Genomic DNA, 23,165 nt, shown 5'->3' with positions numbered 1-23,165 from the left:
TATACAGAGAGAGATATTATTTGAACAACATTTGGTTGAACACGCTTACAAATTTCTAACAGCATAGTTTGTTGTTTTTTTCAATGCTTTTTCATTGTTGTAAAATTCTACAGCTTTTCGGGAAAAAGAGAAGTCAAAAGGTAAAGTTATTATTTTTCGACAGTGATAGAGAACAAGCAAAAATAGTAAATCACTTTAAGTATCCTTCTCAGCTACTTAAACTAATTTGAAAAATAAAACTGATTCAACTTTTCAACACTGAATGAAATTCATTTCGATGCCGCACCTTAAAAATGCCGCAGAATTTTTCACGAGGTAATGAATTTTAATCTCCTTATTTCTTGTTTTATTTTATTTTCCAGCAGTTTTTTCCGAATAAACTTAAAAACGGTAGTGGTATCAATTTGCTTCAACACTCAAATCACGTTTTAGCAACCATATACTCAACTTAGCTTGATAATAAATGTTCTTCCTTCCAAACGTTGAATTAAAGCATAAGAAGCTTACAAGTTTTTTAAAGTAACACAGCACCTCTTCAGAATTAGCTAATAACGATTGTAGCAGCTTCTAGAGAAACAAAACCGTACACTTAGTAAAATTAAATAATTATGCACATCTATCCGTGATGAGTTGAGAAGATAAAAAACGCGAAGTGATATTTTCAAAAATAATTATTTTCAGTTCTTATAAAAATTATGAATATTACCTAATAAAAATTTCATTCATAAATCGAATTTATGTTTGTCAGACTTAATACTTTATTTAGAGAGAAATTAAAAAAAAAATTTAAATAATTTATAAAGGAATAATATGTGATGTATGAAATGATTAAATATTCAGTAGGAAAATAAATGAAATGACAAAATTTAAGAATTTAAAAACCTGAGGAAGTTTTTTTTTTACAAATATTAGAAAAATTTGTACAGAATTATCATTACTACCGAAAATATCATGCCGGCAATGTTTAGGCTAATAAAATATTTAAAGATAAAAATTTATTTTCTAAACTACTTAATTACATATTTATTAGTCGCAATTAATGTGTGCTAAAATTCTGAAATATGCTTCTTTTATGAATTTAAAATGAAAATCAACAATGTAAGCATTTTAAATTGTTAATTAATATTTATAAAAATTAGTAACTAAGATTTTTTTAAATGAAAATCATTTATTCGATAAAAAAAAGTTTGCGAAGGTAAGAAGAAATAATATTTTTAAAAAAAGAATTTTTCTAATAAATTTTTTTCCTACATCACAAAATAGCATAATATAAAATACTCAGAATTCTTATTGCTAGTTTTTTGTTTATTTAATCTCTTAAAATTTCATAAAATATTTTTACTTCTGTTATTTGGACCATCGTGTGATTTTAAAATAACATCAGGAGGAAATACAGAACTGAGAAGTTAATTCATCCAAATAGATCTTTATGTCATAATACAATAGATCTTTATGTAGGTCTTTATATCATGATGAAATTTCCAAATTTTATCACACACTATAAAATCATATAGTATTACTAATTTTACCAAAATCATTACCAAAGCGATTAGGTAAAAATTACTAAGGTTTTTAGTGTTCCCATAAATCATGGTAAATTTTACTATATTCTGGTAGTTTTAACCACACTTCTTTTTTCTCAGTGAAATTTCATTTTTTTTCCGCTACTGGAAAACCGGAATGATTTTTTAAGTTAAAGACGAAATAACGCCATAAATAAATTCTAATTCTATTGCCGATTCAAATGTTGGTAAAAATTATTTTGTTGCAAATTATTTTGGCAAAAAATAAATAAATAAAATAAAAAATTATTAATTTCAAAATAACTCAACTTATACACAAGGAGGGAAATACAAGATACTTAACTTATCCATTTCTTTAGACAAATTGCTTTCCGACAAATCTATAATGATAAGTCAGTATACTTTTATATTGCACACTACAATGAATCAGGCAAACGCTGAGGGAACCTAGAAAATAAAACAAATTAAAATTATTTATATTTCAAGTACTTTTCCTTACGTTACATTAACTGAGCACAGTCATAAGTTTAAAAAAGAACATAGGAATCAAAAATATTATTAAAGCAGCGTAATTTCTCTTTAGTTTTCCTCTATTATTACCAGGGTTGCAAGTTGTCGCGGGAAGAAGAATTTGCGAAAGATTCGCAAAAAATTTTGAAAATTTCGTTGAAATTCAAAAAATTTTATTAAATTATTAAATTTAATTTATTAATACATATTTAAATTCTTTATTTATTATTTTAATAATAATATTATTAAACATTTATTTATCTAATTATTTAACTGATTTCAGAAAGTTAATTAATCAGAGAAGAACAACTGCGTGGAATAAATACTAATGTAATATAAAGCACATGAGAGAACTGAATTTTAAAAAAAATTCTTTTAATTTTATGAAGTATTAACACTTTTGTTTAAACGAACAGAATACTAATACAAGATATTGTACTTAGTCAAATTATTTTCGTTTCTGTTTCGTCTTTTATCAAACGTTCCTTTGTCTCCATTTTCAATACTAAGGGTTTGGAAATTTCAAGAGTAATAGCTCTGTTATCTCCTTGTTTCAGTGAAAGTTCAAGTTTTAAGAAGGGGGCTAACTAAACTTCTTATTCCTTTTGTAATCCAACAGCATTTTTGCTAGACATTGTATCATTATTAAAATTTCGACCAAGGTAACTAAAAACCACTTTTCTTTACACGACTTATAGCTATTCTCTTGTCATTTTGTTATTAATCTAGTCTCTAAAATATTTTATCAATTAAATAATAGGAATTTTTAAGCTTCAGAAAAGTATTAATTTTTGTCAAAATGTTATTGAAAAATTAGAAAGAAAAAACTAAACTTACAAAATTTTCCCAAAGCTTAGCATTTCAGAAAATTCGCGGAAATCATCGAGAAAATGCGCGCCAAGACAAACTTTAAAAATTATTACCTACACACTGTTTCCCAAAGTGTGGTACGCGTACCCCCAGGGGTACGGGAACAATTTAACGGGGGTACGCGTTCTTATGCGAAATATCTTGCAACAAACGAAAATTTAAAAAAAAAAAATTTTTAAATCAAATCTAGTCATGAAAATTTACGTTTACGTAATTTTCTATTGCCTATTTCTTGCAGAGTTAACAGTTAATAATTATTAGTGTCAACAGCTAGATGTGATTTTTAACTTTAGTGGAAATTTTTATAGTAAAAAATACATTCATTTTTTATTAGTGCTGCACAGCGTTACGAAAAATTTAGAAAGGGTACACAAAAGTCATAAGTTTGGGAAACACTGCAAGTTTCGAACATAAATATTTAAAAAATAAACCAATTTAAAATACGTCATCGAAAAACACCAGGCTTAGAACGAATCTCTATCATCAGTTTTCTTAAATAATAATGTTTCTGATCCAGTTTTCTTGTAATGTACCATCCATACAAGTCGCTAATTTTTTCTGAGACCTTGAACTTCCTCGTAAAGAGTTTGGCGACAAAATGACACTCGGTCTCGCTAACGTTTAATAGAATAGAAAAAGATTGCTTCAGCTTAATCCAGGCGTGTTGAATATATCCATATTAAGTGTTTCTGAATTTATAAATTATACATGAGTCTTGTATGGAATTCTGATTCACTTATTCTGATTCAAGTTATTTATCATACTAAATCTATTCTCAATACTATCGGAGAATCCTTAATAATAGCCACTCCTCTTTTATAGAGAAAGTTATCTCTCATGTTAAAGAAAAAGCAAAAAAGCAGAAATTAGGTTTGTGTTCTGTATGTACTAAGCAAAATTACAATAAAAAAAATATAAAAAAAGGTATGACTATACCACACTGTAAAAAATTTTGGTGCATAGTTGCCACCATTTTTGGTGTTGAGGTTAACTACATTTTTTTTACAGTGCATATGGTAACATTTTTCATTTACTTTTTTACTGTTACAGTTTCATTTATTTATTCATGTTTTGTTTGTTAACTGACAACACACATTTTCATACTCTTGAGAATCAATGTAATGGTTTCATTTCAGAAACACTTTGTTTTAAAACAAGCATATTTTTCTTAATATATTCGCTGAAATTTTTCAAAACAATTGTCATTTTATCCATTTTATATAGTTTTTTGCACAATAACCACAGTTTTGTACTACTGTAAATTTAGCTCAATACAAAAAATTGTACCAATTGTGCACCAAAATCTTTTACTGAGTATAAAAATTTTTAGTGCATGTGACTATCAAAAATAGTGGCAACTACTTTATACAAAGTTTAATACCATATATAACTCTTATACCTATAAGTTTTTTCTACGCCAAGAATGTTAAATTACATGGCGTAAAGTTTTCGTCGTTGAACACCCTGCCCAATTTTGGATTTACGACTACTAATGTTCAACTCCATAGCCTTGTAATTTGGAACCAATTCAAAAGACAAGGAAACTCAAGGACCAGTAACTCTAGAGGTATTGATTTGTTGTGGGAACATGGAGGACTTTGCGACTCGACAGATTTAACGTGCATCAGTCACTATTTACTACACGGGAGTCTTCGGTCGGCAGGGATCAAACCCACGAACTCTTGAACATGAGCCCAGTGCCCTACCAATCAGGCTATCCCGGCCTATGAAATGTACATTATCGTATAAGAATAAGTCAAACTTTCACCTTCTCTGTTCGACTGTAAACAAAAAATGTTGGTAATCTGACTGTTTCCAAACGTACGCCAACATTGGGGAAAATAATTCATGAATGGAAGGAATGCATTTGAGCTTGTTTTAAACTATATCAGTTTCTGGTGTTGATATTAAACAGCCCCCTTTAAAGTGTATATGGTATAAACTTCGATTCGGTATAAACTTGAAATAACACACAATTTTTAGTGTTATTCAACACCTAATTCGGGTCGCTATCATATTACAATTTTTACAGTTAAAGTTATCGTAACGTATTCTTTTTTGTTCGAATTAACCATTTTCAGTTTGCATGGATTTATCTGCATTATGGCAGATAAATCCAGAGTTGGGAGCGAGTTGGGAGCGTCGTAGTCTCTAATAACATTAAAATAAAGTTTTAGAGATATTGAAGTATAAAATCCAGAGTGTTAAATGAGACTAAAGCGGAAACAACCAGTTAAGTGATCTGAAATGAACTGCGTAAGCAGTTCCAGGGTTTGGTGAGAGTTACCGAGTAAGCAAAGGAGCCCCCTTTTTACTAAAAACAAAAATACATTCATTCCTCAAACTTATTCTTAACTAAGTTAATTATTTCAAATTACATTTTTTATAAATTATATAATCAATGATGAAATTAAAAATATGTATTATGAACGATGTTTGCATTACTTTTTTATTATTCAATTATATTTTCATTAGTTTATGCATATTGAAATATCTATTTTTGTGATGAATTTTAATTAAAAACTTATTATTTTTGCAATGCACGTGAATTCTCATCAGTGGTGGAAGCAAAATATATCAATACGATAGTGTGATATATACAGTATCGTATGTATTTATTTTCTCTAAAGTGTTGCTAATATCATTATAATTAAATATAGGTCGACTAAAATATTTATTATAATTGAATATTTTAATCGTGTTAAAGTCTTTTAATGGAAACAAATTTTTTCAATTTTCGAAAATGTTATGAAATTTAATCTTATTGGAAATAGGGTTTTGAAAATTAATAACGAAATATAAATTATCTAAATTTTTCTTTTTATTTGGTGAAATTTGACTTATTTTAACTTTTGCAAGATCGAAACAAAGAAATTTAAAGAGTGAATTAATAATAAGATCTAATAAAGTTAATAATAAGATCTTGAAACTTATAATCATATCATTATTAAGAGAGAAAACAAAATCTTTCATTGGTTTAAAATTATAATGCTTATTAAAATCTTTTTTCCATGTTAGAAATAAAATGTACTTTTAATTTGTCATTATTAAGAGAATTTTTATTACATCCTAATTTTCCTCCTCTTTTCATTAATCTTTATTATAATACTTTCCATGTTTTCTCTACCTTTTTAACTTTATAATTTTTAACTATAAATTAATAAATATTTTTATACAATTTTCAGATAGGTCTTCTGGTACACAGGCTCAACATCTGAAAATGGATCTTCATACAATATCGCAAGAAAAGTTTGTTACCACGTAGTTTTCAATAAAAAAAATATACAAAAAATTGAAGTTTAGATTTGCCCATATAAATTTATACATTATAATTTTCAACTAACATCTAATTTAATTCACAGTTTGGTAATATAGTTGATAAGAGCTTTCACTTGAATATCATAGAAAATCAAAACATAGAAGTTTGTTATGTAATTGTCTGAATTGAAATTATTTCGTTGCAAATCACGCTACTTAATGGAAAAAAGAAATTAGTTCACTGGAATCGGGAAATGGTACTTTCTATTTAATTTCAATCACAAATACCTTCAAAACCATACATTTTCATAAATTTATTTTATTGTTTTTTAAGAATTTAAAGCATAGCTTTTTGTGAATTTATGTACATACACATTTCTTATTTATTTATTTTTCGTTACATCCAACTAACACCAACCAACCAGGGTATTTTCAATTCTGCTTAAAGTGAAGTATTGCACAAAATGCTTTTCAGCTTAAAAAACATTACAAAAAAAAAATCGTGAAATATAAGCCCTGCTGTGAAAATTGAAGTTCGGATAAGACAGCCCCCTCGTTCCTTGAAGAGAAAGAAAATCCTCCGAGAATTTCTTCTCAATCAACTCAGCGGGAACTCAGGCCGTTTCAAGACAACTAAACGACACGGGGACCGAGAACAAAATTCGAATAAGCTTCGCATTTTATTAATTTGTAGGGGATTATTTCTTATTACACGAACTTTATCTGGTTGGTTTGTACTTAGGTAAAAAATGCTTTGCACCCACAAGAAAAACACTGAACACAGATAAAATAATTTGATTACACGAGAAAATAATTAATTAATCTAGTTTAAATTAATCTCCTCTATGAAAGAATACTTTGCAATAAAAAAATTAATCGGATATTTTCAACAATAAAACTGTATACTTTTCGATAAAAGAACAAATATTTTTTGCAGTTAAATTATACACTTTCCGGTTATCAGTATAAGTCAAGGGACAAGGAGGGAACAGGATGGAAACTGTCCCAGACATTCAGTAAAACCGTCCGTCCAATCTAGGTAAAATTCCATTCCGAAAAATAACAATTTTTCATTACAAAAATCGCACATAAAAATTTCTCAATTTCAAATTTAAACGTACGTCAACTGATTTAAAAATATAAATTAATAATTTTACTATTCATTATGAAGTATAAAATAATTGTTTCGTAATGAATTACTTTTTTTCTCTTCCATCTCCGAAAATTATAGAGAAGAGGAACATTTATTTACTATAACCGAAAGGGAAAAAAATTAAATAGTAAAAAGCTGTTTTATATAGTATTCTCAACTCCAAAGACATAACTCTTTCACTAAACCTTTAAATCCATTAATGTTATTTCGAATATTAAATTAAAATTCTTTTTGTTAAATACTTAGTGCCAAAAAAGTATTTTATGAAGAATATAATAAGATTATTAATCAATTTGAATTATGAAGTTTTGAAGCATTGAAATATTGCAGACCTCGATTAGAAATAATTTTTGACAGTAGAATATTTTCCACTTGAACCTACGGTTAAAAAAGTATTTTAGCGTATAGATTTTTATTATTATATATTTTTCCAGTGTGCCTTATTTTTTATTAAAATAAGGGTTTTATTTGCCTCTGTCAGTAATGGTAACCCTCTTTTAAGGAGCATCTAATCAAGGTGTTCCCCTCCCCTCCATTCCCACCCCTGTGCACTCGAATAATCTTAACCAGCGGTAAAAATTTTTTATCAATATGGCAAGATAATCAGCAGGGGAAAATAAAAGACATCCATTTAATGAATTCTTTTTTGTTCACAATGTACTTTTTACAACAAAAATACTCGTAATAAATTACTCAAAAATACTAATTTTTAAAAATAATAATTTGAATTATTTTTTTAAAACTGAACAATAAGCATTTCGAAAAATTTCGACAAATTTTTATAGGAAAATTTGCCTAACCCATTTAGGTGGGGTGGCTCGGTTCTCCAGTTCATATCCCTATTGCTCATCGACAATGATCAGTGGCGTAGCTAGCGGGGGGCATGAGGGCTCATCCTCCCCGGGGCTCAGCCCTAGGGGGGTGCAAAATAAATAAAAAAAGAATATCAGAATAAAATACTTAATTTTCAAATTTCCCCTCTGTTATTTGCTAAATATGGGGCCCATAAATTCGTCAAATTTTTATCTGTTTAACCTAAATATTATTAATTATATTAATATGGTAGTTTGCTTCTTTTTTCTTTTTTTTTTGATAGGTTTCTTTTTTTTAAAGTATTCATTATGAAATGACGTAACATTGGATGAAATAGACGCAGAATAAACACTGATCATTCAATCAATCAAAAATAATAAATGCTATCAAAAACACCTAAATATAATAGAAACTACATTCATAACTGACTCGAATGAAAATTAGTGATTTTCAGACATTATTTAAAGGTGCAAAATTTTATTCAACTTAAAATTTAACAATCCATTGTCAAGTGAGGTGCGTATATCAGTTTGCATATAATGTCGGCACATTTTTCCATTTCAACGCATTTCGTCGCTCTTAATTAATTTTTATTATTAGGGTGTATTCATATCAATGATAGTTTTAACATTTTTCAAATAATAGACCATTCTATATCGTTAAAGTCGAACAAATAATTAAATGAACGGCAAAGAATTATGGGAATAGCCCCTTAGAATCAGGCCTCCTAGCGGCACCAACCATTTATTTTTGAGAACCGCGTGAGAGGTTGAGAATCCCTTTTCTAAACAAACTAGAACCAGTCTCCACAGTCTAGTAGGTCTCTCCTCTCAAATCTCATCTTCAACAACTTCGCCCAAGTCGTTGATCTTCTTGGACGATGCGTTATGTTTACCGAATGAGTTTAACCTCTGGCTAAAGAATGAATTAGGCATTTTCTATGAATGAAAAAGGAACCTATCTGCATGGACAACTCGTTTACACATCATTTGGACCACAATATGCCATGCTCTCTAAGTTATAAGTCATTCTGCAATTGAATTTGCAACTAAAGAACTGATCTTGTATACTGGCCGTATAACAGTTATTCTCGAATGGTGAGGTAAGATTTATTTATTTTATTTTTTTTTGTTGAAACTTAGTATATTTAAATGATTAATTTCATAAATTTATTTAATGACTTATCTACATTTATGTTTTATCTTTTTAAAAAATTTTGCATTATTTTTGCGTAGTATGAATATTATTTTCTATTTCTGAATAGCTTACAAAATAATACTGTTAAATGCTTAGCAATTCGATGTTATAATTTCCTTTAGACACGAATTGTTTTATTCAATTAAGAATGCCTTAATGATAATTAAAAACGACGTTCTGCATAAAGTTGTGTTTTATGTCTCCATTAAAATACATATTGGGAAGCTTTTGGGTATCATCAACAATTCGGCATCAATAGTACAAGAAAACTTACTTTTCATAAATTTATTTCTGGAACTATGCTACCTTTTTTATCTCCTTAAGAGTAAGGTATTTTGAAGTGTAACGAATTTTAAATTTTTTAACAACTTAACAAAGATGCTTTAAAACAACTTGTAACTCATAAATTTTCCATTTCATATGCCTTATCTTATTTTAAAAAAAAGATACATCGTTGACAAAGAGAACATTATTATTTGTAAAAATGATTTTAAAGTGTTTAAGATTCCTTGAAAGATAGATTTTCGAAAGCAATTTTTAATGCAATGCATTTTGTGACACTTTTTTGGGTAACAATTTATTCTTCAGTAATTGCTCTATACAACAAGCTAACTCCAATATAGTAGCCTTAAATAACAGCAAAAATTTTATTTTAAAAAATGACGTAAAAACCTAATCAAATTTATAATGTTCTGTAACCTAAAGAATTGTATTATATTCCATCATATCTATTATTATCTTATTATTATCTATTATATCAAATCTTATATATGTTTTCAAATATAAAATCAATAGACTAGTTTCATAGACCCTTTACAATTTCCAATAATATATATTCTAGCTGTTGAGAATCAATTAGTACTAATTTCTTAACAAGAGTAAAAAAACAATGTATGTATTATTCAACTCTTCACTCTTCAGAAATATCAAAGAAATTTAAAAGGAAAGCGTTTAGAGAATGGAAATCATAATTAATCAAGAGTGTTAAAGAATATATAAAATTAAATATTTTCCTCCTAATTAGTATATGTATTGGTATAATAGGTTTTATAAATGAATATATTCTAATTTTAACTAATTATTGTGTATTCATTCCATATTCTGAGACCATGTTTTGGGTAACAATTTATTCCTCAACAATTTCTCGATACAGCAACCTAACGCAAAAGCTAACTTCATTGTATTTCCTTATTTATAAAAGATTTTCCTTAAATAGCAACTAAAACTTTATTTTTAAAAATGGTGTAAAGAAAACCATTATATTCTATAATCTAAGGAATCTTATTATATTTTATAATCTATAAAATCGAATCTAATATATGATTTCAAATATAAAATCAATAGACTAGTTTCACAGACCCTTTACGGTTTCCAATAATATATTCTAGCACTTGAGAATCAATTAGTACTAATTTCTTAACAAGAGTAAAAAAATAATGTATGTATTGCTCAACTCTTCAGAAATATCAAAGAAATTTAAAAGAAAAGCGTTTAGAGAGTGGAATTCATAATTAATCAAGATTCAAAAGTGTTAAAGAATATATAAAATTGAATATTTCCCTCCTAATTAGTATATGTATTGGTATAATAGGTTTTATAAATGAATATATTCTAATTTTAACTAATTATTGTGTATTTATTCCATATTCTGAGACCATGTTTTGGGTAGCAATTTATTCCTCAACAATTTCTCGATACAGCAACCTAACGCAAAAGCTAACTTCATTGTATTTCCTTATTTATAAAAGATTTGCCTTAAATAGCAACTAAAACTTTATTTTTGAAAATGGTGTAAAGAAAACCATTATATTCTATAATCTAAGGAATCTTATTATATTTTATAATCCATAAAATCAAATCTAATATATGATTTCAAATATAAAATAAATAGACTAGTTTCATAGACCCTTTACGGTTTCCAATAATATATTCTAGCACTTGAGAATCAATTAGTACTAATTTCTTAATAACAGTTTTTAAAAAAAATTACGCATTATTGAACTCTTCAGTTTATATTGAAAACGCTTAGAAATTTGAAGTCATAATTAATCGAGAGTGTGAAAGAATATTTAAAAATTAAATAATTTCCTTCGAATTAGTATATTTATTAGTATAACAGGTTTTATAAATGAATGTATTCTAATATTATGGATGGCTATATACTTGTTTTATGACGAGTACTGACGATACGAATAACACTGATAAACAAGCTATAAATATATGACATGGTGTTTACCTTTTCTAATGTAGTTTGTTCAGCAAATTTTAATTCTGAAAACCATTTTACTCTATCACGTCAGGTTTTTAAAATATTGACAAAAATTAATTTTCATGGAATATCGTTTAATTTTCTTAGAATAATGCTCAATTTTTAATAAATTTAATAGAATACTGCTTAAATTTTATTTATTTTAATAGAGTTTGCTTTTATGAGAAACAACAACTACACATTTTTGCTACAGACACTCAGAGTTTGTGAATTTCTATGCAATGAGTGACATTTTTTACTAGAACCACGGAAAAAAGCTCTGAAGAGAAAAAGAGCGTTGCTCTAGAACAGTGCTTCCAAAAGTGTGATACACGTACCCCCACGAAATATTTTGCAACAAACGAAAATTTCAAAAACTTTTTATTTAAAAATAAAGCCACCCATAAAAATTTAGATTACGCATTTTTCTATTGGCTATTTTTAGCAGAGTTAACAGCTAATAATTAGCGGTATCAACAGCCAGTTGTGATTTTTAACTTTTGTGCAATTTTTATATAATAAGAAATACATTCATTTTTTTATTAGAGGTACACAGCGTTATGAAAAATTTAGAAAGGGCACAGAAAAGTTATAAGTTAGGGAAACACTGCTCTAGAAGAAAAAGTTAAGAGCGTTGGAAAAAGCACTACTTTAACCATTACGAGAATTTAATGAAGGATTTGATTCGGGTCGTAAAACATGAATTCGATATAATTAAATATTATTAAAATGTAAATAGATACTTCTTTTAAAAACTGATTAATATGCAACGTTTACTTTGAATCTCATGAAAACCAACTTTTAATGAATATTCTGATTCTTCTTAAAAGTCATAATACAATTATATAACATACTTAAAAGTACTTTTGTGTTATAAAATTTAAATAAAGACATAAAGTCTAAATTCCAGAAAATAAAATTTTTAAGTATATATTTAATTAATATTTCAAACTTATGAAAAATATTCATTAAAATTCCATTAGACTGTAAAAAAATATTTATAATTAGTTAGAGATAGGTCCAGACTTTTTGTGAATGGTTTGTTTTTGTTAACTTGTGAACTATCAACTCATAATTTTGTGAAAGTAAGGTCCTAATTTTGGGAACAGTCATAAAAATCAATGGTTTGTTCAGACCTTTAATAAACGATTTTATTTTGGAGAATTTGTGAAAAATGTACTCATAATTTTCGAATCAAAAATTTTAAATCGTCTGTGAATCAGGTTTTTGATACGGGGGTGAGATTATCTAAATATAAGATGTCCTATTTTTCTTTTAAAAAAAAAGAAAATAAATAAATAAATCTTGTCTTTTAAGGAGTTATAGTCTTAAAATTATGTATAAAAAGAATTGACTTATCTCAATTACTCCATTCCAAAATTTTCGAAAAAAATAATTTCCAAAAAAGGAATTTTGAGAAGGATTCCTTTTTAGTTAATTTGGTAAGCTGCTAATAATTTGTGTTGCTGTGCATTTTTAACGGTAAAATAACTTGTGAAATTTCCGTTTCAGTGGCAAAACATTTTGTGTAGCACCCGTTTTAACCATGAAACATTTATCTGAAAACTTCTTTAACAGACCCAAACCTCACTTAAAATGTCCCCTGATGCTATATTTCGATGAAAGAAAGCAGTTAATTTTGAATAACTGTAGAATTTACGAATGATATGAAAGTATATAGTTGAAGTAATACATACATTATCTTGCAATAATTTATTGAACTTTAAAATAATTATTGGACTTAAAACAGGACTTGTAATTCATCGTTATTGAATTGCTATTGGAGATGATATTGGATAATTTAAAATATAGGATTTTATAGGACTTGAAATTCATTATGTTATTGAATTGCTGTCGGAGATGTTTACTGGATATCCAGAGAAAAAGAATGAATCGATATCGATGACGATGAGTAATTCATGACTCATGTGTTGGGGGAGGTTCCTATCAAATAATGAGTATCTATAAGAGGGAAACACCCTTGAATTCTGATTTTTCTCAAAACGTCTATAGCTATATATTTTCTGAATGAATAATAAATAATTTTCGGTTGCCTTTATACGAATACTTGATCTTGAATAATTTAGATGTGGGGTTTTCAAATCTGAAATTAGTTTTGCTCTTATAACTACAGATTTCCATTTAAATGACATTTTTAGTCAATCTTCTGTCAAATGTAGAAGTTTAAAAACCCGGCGACAAACTTTTAGAGGAGTTAGGACACATTATCATCAGGATTAAAACTGCATAGAACCCATGTCCAGAAATATCTTGCACTAAGGGCGCTTCCCTATTATGACCTGTTCAAAAGCACAGGAAGAAACAGTTGTTGATAATAGGGAAGCGCCCGGCGTATGACGGTATTTCCGCACATGGATTCCTATGAAATTTTAATCCTGATGATGATGTGTCCTAGCTCCCCTCGAGGTTGTCAAAGCATTTAGGCGACCCCCTGTTACAGATATTATTTTTAAACTTGTACATTTCGACAAAAAAAAAATGGAATAATTCATTGAAGGAAAAAAAACTGTAGTTTTTGGAGAAAAATCAATTGCAGATTTGAAATCAATGACGTAAAAATATCCAAGATCCAATCATAAATCTCACTTAATAGAAAATTTTAAAAAAATGCTCCTCAGTGTTATTAACTTATAATATCAGATACTATCAACTGATCAAAGAATTTGGAATTAAAATGCTAAAATTCCAATGCTTAAAATTCAGTTGTTTTGTAGCTTAATCGTATTATAAATAACCTGTGAAACAATTGAGAATTGATGAGTACATATTTTTATACGTTCAAAAGCGCAATTTTATTTTTTTGATATCTATCTTTCCACTAAACTTTTTTTTTTCGTTTTTGAAAAGAAGAAAAAATGATGATAAGCTTGTTAAATAACTTTTTATTTTGTTAATGCCCCCATTAGTTTTACAACCTACACGTCTGACAACTTAACAAGATTTTTCTTTTTTAAATTATTGAACTAAATTTTTATTTTGTCATTTTCCTCCTTTCCTGACATGTCTTAACACCTCACTTTTTTCACTTTTCACAAGAGCTGAGTAACAAAAGTCCTCTTCTACATGTTTCCCAATATTGCCAGCTTGTCTCAAAGTCATTTTGTTTTTTGTTTTTTTTTTGCACAGTAATATCGTGTCAATCATTAACGTTATCATAATCAATGAACCTATAAGGATCATTTATTCACGATGTACCACCCAAAATCAATTCCTATAATATTTCTTTTGAAACGCTGATTTAACATTTAATATTTTTAAACCCAAATAATAAATAGGAGTCACCTGTAAATGAATGGAACATATTTCTCATCATTACTGTCTTTAGTCGTTTATTTGTTTATATATTGCGATTTAAGAAATTAAAATACTTCGCTACATTAAGAATTATGTATCAACTCTGATTTGAAAACCGTTATTTATATGTATACAAAAGAAGTGCATTAAAATTGGAAAATAATCTGCTTAATAATCTGAAAATAAACTTCTATAGTTAACAAAGCAACACCCATTAAGTGAGACTTCCTGCTTAAAGCATAACAAAAACTGGACTAAACGAATCCCTTGAAATAACATGTTTTAGAGAATAGCAGGTTATTTATATAACTATTATGAGTTTGAAACAGTTATTCATGACTGTCAAAAGCTGTCAAAAATGGATAGCATTTTTGACCATTACTATCTATGCAAATTATGAAAATGACACAAAATGTTAATAAACTAAGAAAAAAAAAGTAAAATTTACCGTGTTTCTGGCTCTACGGGTACACCTAAAAGTTCCGTAGTTTTTACCGAAGCACTTTGGTAGAGATTTTGGTAAAATTTACAATAAAACATGTTTTTATACGTGGTAAAATTTGATAAATGTGGTAAAATTTTGTGACTTTATCATGATAGCTTAGACGCTTAGAGCACTGCATAAAAACCATTTATTTGGTTAAATTTACTTTTCAGTTTTGTATTTTTTTACCAAATATGTGGTAACATAATATGTAATTTCGAAAACAAAAATTTCCGTTTAACCGTTACCATATGAACGGAAGAATTACCGAAATGAATAATTTAAATACCGTATATTTTAATTTTATTTAACAGAATTATGGGTTTCTTTTAACAGAATTATGGGAATGTCATTACCATACGGTATGGTAAATATACCAGAATTTTTTATTTCACCGTGTATGAAGCGAAGAAAAGACACAGTTTCTTAAAAAAAGAAAAATGTTTGGGATCGTATTTTTAAATGTTTGAATAGTTACTCTTACAATGAATTATTTAATAAAAATGTGCCGAAATTGAGAATGATTAGTTTATTTCAATAATTTCCTTCCAAAGGGAATCTAGTGTAATTAACAATTTGCATGCATGTGCTAAATTAAAATTTGAAAGTATTCAAAGTTAAATGAGAAAGATGGCATTTAACTCCAAAATTAGTTTTTTAAAAAATTAAGTACTTAAACTTAGCATAAATTTGATGTTATAAGATTATGATCAAATCAAACTATTATAACGAATCATAATTCTTCGGAAATATTTTCTCATACCTAATTAGAGATCTTTATGAATAAAAATGAGTAATTTCCGCTTAAAATTAGAGATCTGATGTCTTGTAATATATCAGATAATATTTTTAAGGGATTCAGGATTTTAATCTCAGGGATTCAGGATTCCCTGACATTAAGAGATTCAGGATTTTCATAAGTCAATATTTATAAAAATCTATCCTCATTCCGAAAGACCTCCAAAAATTAGGCATGAAAAGATTGAAATCCATGTCTGAGGAATTTTCTTTGATTAATCAGAAATAGATTTAAATCTTTTCATGTCTAATTATTAAAGCGCTTTATAAACTTGAATAGATTACAAATTTGTTGGCGTTATGAAAATCTATAATAAAATCCTATTGTTTTTAAGATTTGTTACAAAATATCAGATCCCTATTATTCCGTGAAAATTACTCCTTTTTTCTAAACATTAAAATTATCATAAGCGTTACATTTATTTTAAATATTACGTCGGTAAAAACCGCGTTAAATTTAACATAACTTAGTTTGGTTTTAATGGAATTTTTTTTTCTGTAAAAATTGTCTTTACACGCGACTTTTTAAATGTGTAAAAACTTAACAATTCCCTTAACTCTTATTTAATTTTACAAATTCCATTACCAAAGGAAAAAAAGAATGATTTGTTAACTTTTAACAGCTAGAAATTCATGAACGTAAACTGTCAGCAGTTTAAGTCTTTTTAATCTCTTACGTTTCTAATGAATGTTCTACACTTTCAAAAACCCGTTACACAAATCAAACATTTTCATTTCCACGATTGTTCCACAACGCTAAGAATTAAACAAAGTATTTAAGGAAAAAATTATCATAAGAGTTACATTTATTTTAAATATTACATCGGTGAAAACCGTGTTAAATTTGAAATAATTTAGTTTGGTTTTAGTGAAATTTCTCTTTTTCACTAAAAATTGCCATTACACTACTTTAAAAATGTTTAAAAAGTAAACAATTCTTTTGAACCCTTATTTAATTCTATAGATTCCATTACTATTATTAGAAAAAAAGAAAAAAAAGAATTATTTGTTAACTTTTAACTGAAAGAAATTCATGAACATAAACTGTCAGCAGTTTAAGTCTTTTTAATCTCTTACGTTTCTAATGAATGTTCTACACTTTCAAAAACCCGTTACACAAATCAAACATTTTCATTTCCACGATTGCTCCACAACGTTTCGTTCTGTGAGCAATGCAGAGCTAAGACAATATCCTGGCGGATCTCTTCGTAGTTAATACCTTACTTAAAAAGTAGAAAAAGGATGTTCTTTTGTTCATAAATATGAAAATATTCACAGGTTCACGTGAAGTCAAGGCTAATTGGCAGACCCCAGTTGGCACAGTGGCGTCGTCGCCGGCGTTTTCTGTGGCTTCTTTCCAAACAGTGCCGTTATTAATTGCTCAAGGAGGTCGTAAAAGTTGTCTCACACCATGAGGGCGCAACATACTCATGACTTACAGATAGCCCCGAGATACGAGTGGTTTACACTTACAATTCAGTTTGAAACCGCTCTAACTCATTAATGGGTGTCTGCAGCAAAATAAAAGTGTTTCTTTTAATCTTGTATGGTTTTATCAGGCTTAAATGATATATTTGGAGTTTGCTAGAGATTTATTCAAGATCGTAATGTTGTTGTCCTTTGACAACGATAACTGACATTTCAGCCATTAGTTTGGATTGTTTTTATCTTTTATGTGATTGATTATTTCAATAATTGAATAGTGTTTAACACATTCAGTAAATTTTATCCTCGTGTGGCGAGTTTTTAATCTATCTTTGAGCTTAAAGGTTGAAAAAAAACTGACATACACGTAGAATGTTCTAATTTTGTTTGTAGATTAAATATGGAGAAAATTCGTAATTAGTAGAAATTTTTGTCGATATAACCAAAGAAATGTTTAATTTTAAGTGCACTTGCATTTTATAGTGTAGAACAGCTGTTCTCAATTTTTTCAGCCACGAAACTCTAAATGATCGAACTTCTTTTGGTGGAACCTTGACTGTTAAAAAAGGTTAATTAGTGGGTGTGAATATTATAATAAAAAAGCATTTAAATTGATTTAAAAACATTTAATGTGAAAAATATTCTTTTTATTGTTTCATCAATAAGTCTTAAAATTAGGTTTTATGTTAAGCAGCTGAATTCGCAATTCTGCACCGGCTTTCTATTAGTTTTTGACGTATGCATAAATGAAATTGAATAAAATAAGCTAAATTTTGCTTTTAGAAGAAGAACTGTTATAAAATATGAGAATGATTATCGGAGAAAAATATTTCGTAATTCTTGAATTTGGTTATTTCATTTTGAATTTTAAATTTAATGAGAAAAACTAATATAATAATTTTAATTTTTTCAAAATACTGTTATTCTAGAAAATATAAACACATGTTTTAAAATCTATTTCTTTTTATTGAAATTTTACTTAGGAAATTTCCTAATAAAACCTGATTATTAAATAAATAATGGATTATTAGTTGAATGCAGGTTGCAGGTAGCTATTACAGGTTTCAAAAATCATTACTAATTAAAGCAAAATAAAAGTCCTAACTCATAGAGCCAAATAACCTTTCCACGGAACTCCTGGGTTCCACAGAACATCTTTTGGGGACCGCTGGTCTTGAAAAATGAATGGTGAAATATAATTATTCAAACCAATTATATCCCCCTGGTTGGTATTTAGATACTCTCAAAATTTGCATTAGTAGACTCGGCGTACAACGTAATGTTCAATTGCGTAAGATACTTTAAAGTAAACAAACCTGAATAGAAAAATCTAATGTTAGAAAATAGATACGTCATGCTTAATTCTTTACAAAAAAAAATTGAGACGATATGCAACGTTCTTAGCACACAGCGAAAATTCTTCTTCAAAGCGGTACCTTGTCAGGGGGGGCGCAAACTTATATTTTTGGGAGGGGGAAATTCTCATTTTTTCAAATGAAATTCGTAATTTGCTCGAATCATAAATTAGCGACTCCAATAATTTTTACATGTAATAATAAAAATAAATAGCGGAATTTCGTTATTTCTTATCTTCAAATATACGAAAACAAAGCTGCATATAATTAAAATTTTCTGAGAACAACTTTTCCAAAAATACGATTTCTGTTAATATACCGAATTACCAGACAAAATTTGCTGAATAATGAAAATCTTCGGGAGGGCACAGCGACCTTCTGTGACCTCCCATCCCGGCGCGCCCAAATACCTTCCCCATATTTTTCTTTTTCAATGTTTTAAAATCGTTGTTTATTTATAATTAACTCCAACGAGAATTTAGATAGCAAAACAACATCTAACTTCCAAATACGAGACAAATTTAATATTAATTGATTCCACCCTGAATACAGATAGTAAAACAATTTCTAAATTCCTAAGGCAAGGCAAATTTCATATCAAATAGTTGACTCCACCAAGTATTCAGATTTTAAAACAATATCTCACTTCCAAAGACTCAACAAATTTGATATTAAATAATTATACTCCATAATAATAATTATACTCCATACTACTTCCGTAATAATTTACTCCACCAATTATTCAGATAATAATACAATATCTAACTTCCAAAGACATGACAAATTTAATATTAAATAATTGACTCCACCAAGAATTCAGATTTTAAAACAATATCTCACTTCCAAAGACTCAACAAATTTGATATTAAATAATTATACTCCACAATAACAATTATACTCCATACTACCTCCGTAATAATTTACTCCACCAAGAATTCAGATAATAATACAATATCTAACTTCCAAAGGCATGACAAATTTAATATTAAATAATTGACTCCACCAAGAATTCAGATAGTAAAATAATATCTAACTTCCAAAGACAAAACAAGTTTTAACATTAAANTTCTGCAACATGTACCTGTAAAAATAGATAACATTAAATAATTATACTCCGTACTACCTCCATAATAATTTGCTCCACCAAGAATTCAGATAGTAAGTTATATAATATCTAACTTCCAAAGACATGACAAATTTAATATTAAATAATTGACTCCACCAAGAATTCAGATAGTAAAATAATATCTAACTTCCAAAGACGAAACAAGTTTTAACATTAAATAATTATACTCCGTACTACCTCCATAATAATTTTCTCCAAAAAAGAATTCAGATAGTAAGTAATATAATATCTAACTTCCAAAGACATGACAAATTTAATATTTAATAATTGACTCCGCCAAGAATTCTAATAATAAAGCAATATCTAACTTCTAAATGCATGACAAATTTAATATTGAGTCCTTAACAGCCTAATTAGTATATCCAGATTTGGTATTATTAAAAAGAAAAAGAAAACAGAAAAATCGCCTCATCAATGTCGCAATCAGTATTCCTAATTGAAAAATTCACAGCCATTCCTAAATATTCCATGGAACATTTGTTCATAAAAGAATAAAAAAAATTAGTAAGATAGTATTATCTTCAACGACGTGATTATTTGATACAAGAGGTTAGAATAAAAATTTGCAGCAGTGAAAAATAACGATGTTTCAGTTTATGAGCCGGCTGCATCTAGATTTAAAGCCTCATAAAATATCCATACCATGAAAGCCGCTCATTTTAAAAACTCGGGGTTAGGGCTTATTTCGTTCCCCGCGGCCTACAAGTATTTGCCCCGCCCCCTGTTAGAAGTAAATCAAAGTACTTCTCTCGTTATAAACTACTTTTTTTTTCTCTCTGCATGTAGGAACCCTTGTGGTTTGAACAGTTTTAGTTGTATGGGGAGTACATAGAAGAAGAAGAAAAAAATAAGGAAAATGAAAGGGGGGTTCAGTCAAGAATGTTTATGAAAAAGACGAAATATTGTTGATGGATCAGAGGTCATTCTTTAAGAAATTGGGGTTTCGTGTTTCAGAATACCAGGGGATGTTTTCTAGTGGTTTTTGATTTCCTAAGAATCTAGAACGGATTTAAGGCAAATTCTTTCGAGAATGTATTTCCTGGCATACTTTTTTTATTAATATAAACAGAAGAGAAAAAAAAATGCATCAAAATGCTTGAAATTTCAGAAATTATATCATACAAGTGACTTTAAGAGCTATCGAAGTACCGATATTTTCAAAATATAACGTCTGATATTCATACTTTTGTTCGATAGTATCAATTGATATCACTACTTTTGTTTAGTATCAGATGGTATCAATACTTTTGTTCGATAGTATTACTTGGTATTATTGCTTTTTTCAGTAGTATTCAAAAAAAAATTTGCATATTTTTCATATAGCACGAATATTTTCCGATGTGCAATTTTTCTGTTCACTTCAATTTTTAGGCCATATCAAAAGCACTAGAATAGTAGAGTCGGAGTCGAAAAGTTCGTAGGAATCGGAGTTGGAGTGCAAAAAATTTGCTCCGACTCCGATTGACTAAAGATTGGGTGCTATATTTTTAAGGACGAAACGAAGTTTTGAATCTTATGAAAATTATTTAAACATATATTTATATTCAGTACGTAACCAAAAATATTACTCAGATGAGTATTGCAACAATTATTTAAATTATAACTTATCTCTAATTTAATTTATCACATTATTTGAACGCTTTTAACCCTTGTTATCATTGAACTTGAAAAAGTACACTATTTTCAAAATCGTATTTTAGTTCATTTGAAAATTCAATTAAATAAAAGCTACTGCATCATTTGTAATAGTTTCCTAGTTTCGGAATATTGTCGAAATCTTTTTGCAATAAGAAGTCTAAATCTGCGAATGTATGTGTGTGATATTGATATTTATCTCCTTTTTAATAATGATTTTATACATTTTTAATATTTTGTACAAATACATTTCGTAAAGTTTATTTCTTCTAAAGAATGTAACGTTATAGTTTAAATTATTATTTTAAATAAAATGTCCTTAATTTTAACTGCGCATATATTAACTGAAATTAATGTTTATTCAATAATAACTTTAATATTTCTGCGGATTCAGTGAAATTTTTGATAGATCAATAGTCGATTTGGAATCAAGTTGCAGAAAAGTTCAGATTCAGAATCGAAATCGAACATTTCAACAACCGTCTCCACAGTTCTGAAAGCAGTCCTCTGGCCAAATTAAGCAGCCGAATACAACTAGCTGATTAAAACTACAGAAGACTTAAATTAAATATCACAGCTCCTAATTTTTGTTTCTATTTTGAATTTTTTTACATTTACATCTAAAATATAGTTACTATATAAACTCTTCTTGCAACTAAATAACTAAACTATGTATTGTGCTAAATGTGCGATGATGTGCTAAATTCAACTTCTTCTGGTGATGTTTTGCATCAACTATCACTTTTGCCAAGTACGTTGATTATATAGTTACCAAAACTGACCAATCAAAAATCTTACAAAATCTTGCTAAAACACAAATCAATATCGCTATTAATGTATTACTATCGATAACAATGAAGATAAATAAATCGAAATTCTGGAATGATATCACAAGCATCTATATTTTATTTCGACAGCATCAAATATATTTTAAAAATAACTGTAAATTCTACAGGGGAAAAAAATATTCCCCAAAGAACAAACCTTTATTATTTTGAACCAATGCAGCTTTATGCAATCAAATTATTTTTACGTTCACCCAAAGAACATTGCAAAGAAAAAGAAAAATCAGTGTTGTAGGAGATTAAAAAAATCTGAGAGAGAGTACACAACCTGAGTAATGAGGATGAGAATTCCATCTGTTATCCTCCCGCAGTTTCACATCATTTTGGAGATTGAGGTCGTTCATATGATGCGGCTCCCTACAAATGGGAAACAAGAAAAGAGCTTCTTGTCACTGTCCATCATTTGTGACGAGGGGCGTACGGCCCCTTTTGAACTTCTTTTTCTAGAGGATTAAATGAGTTTCCTGCTTTGCTCCAATAACAAGGGGAAACTCTCATGTTTGCATTTAACAGAATTCTGGTCTCATGTATTTCTTAAATTACATCCTATTTTTATTATATAAGCGCTGTATGAAATAGTTTGTGTTGAGTTTACCATCACCTATATATA

At 28.1% G+C, this 23,165-nt stretch overlaps 1 protein-coding gene across 2 annotated transcripts in view; it reads left to right on the top strand.

Moving 5' to 3' along the window:
* The first annotated feature begins 8,865 nt into the window (after nt 1–8,865).
* LOC107453922 (four-jointed box protein 1) overlaps nt 8,866–23,165 on the top strand; it is a 36,594-nt gene continuing 22,294 nt past the window's right edge. The window contains exon 1 of one of the 2 annotated variants that reach the window (XM_016070938.3): nt 8,866–9,229. The gene's annotated coding sequence lies outside the window, so the exon portion shown is untranslated. The remainder of the gene's footprint in view (nt 9,230–23,165) is intronic. The other variant, XM_016070941.3, reaches the window with a different exon arrangement.

Source organism: Parasteatoda tepidariorum, chromosome 3 (assembly GCF_043381705.1).
Source record: "Parasteatoda tepidariorum isolate YZ-2023 chromosome 3, CAS_Ptep_4.0, whole genome shotgun sequence".
NCBI lineage: Eukaryota > Metazoa > Arthropoda > Arachnida > Araneae > Theridiidae > Parasteatoda > Parasteatoda tepidariorum.
This window is presented reverse-complemented; position numbering and strand designations above follow the sequence as displayed.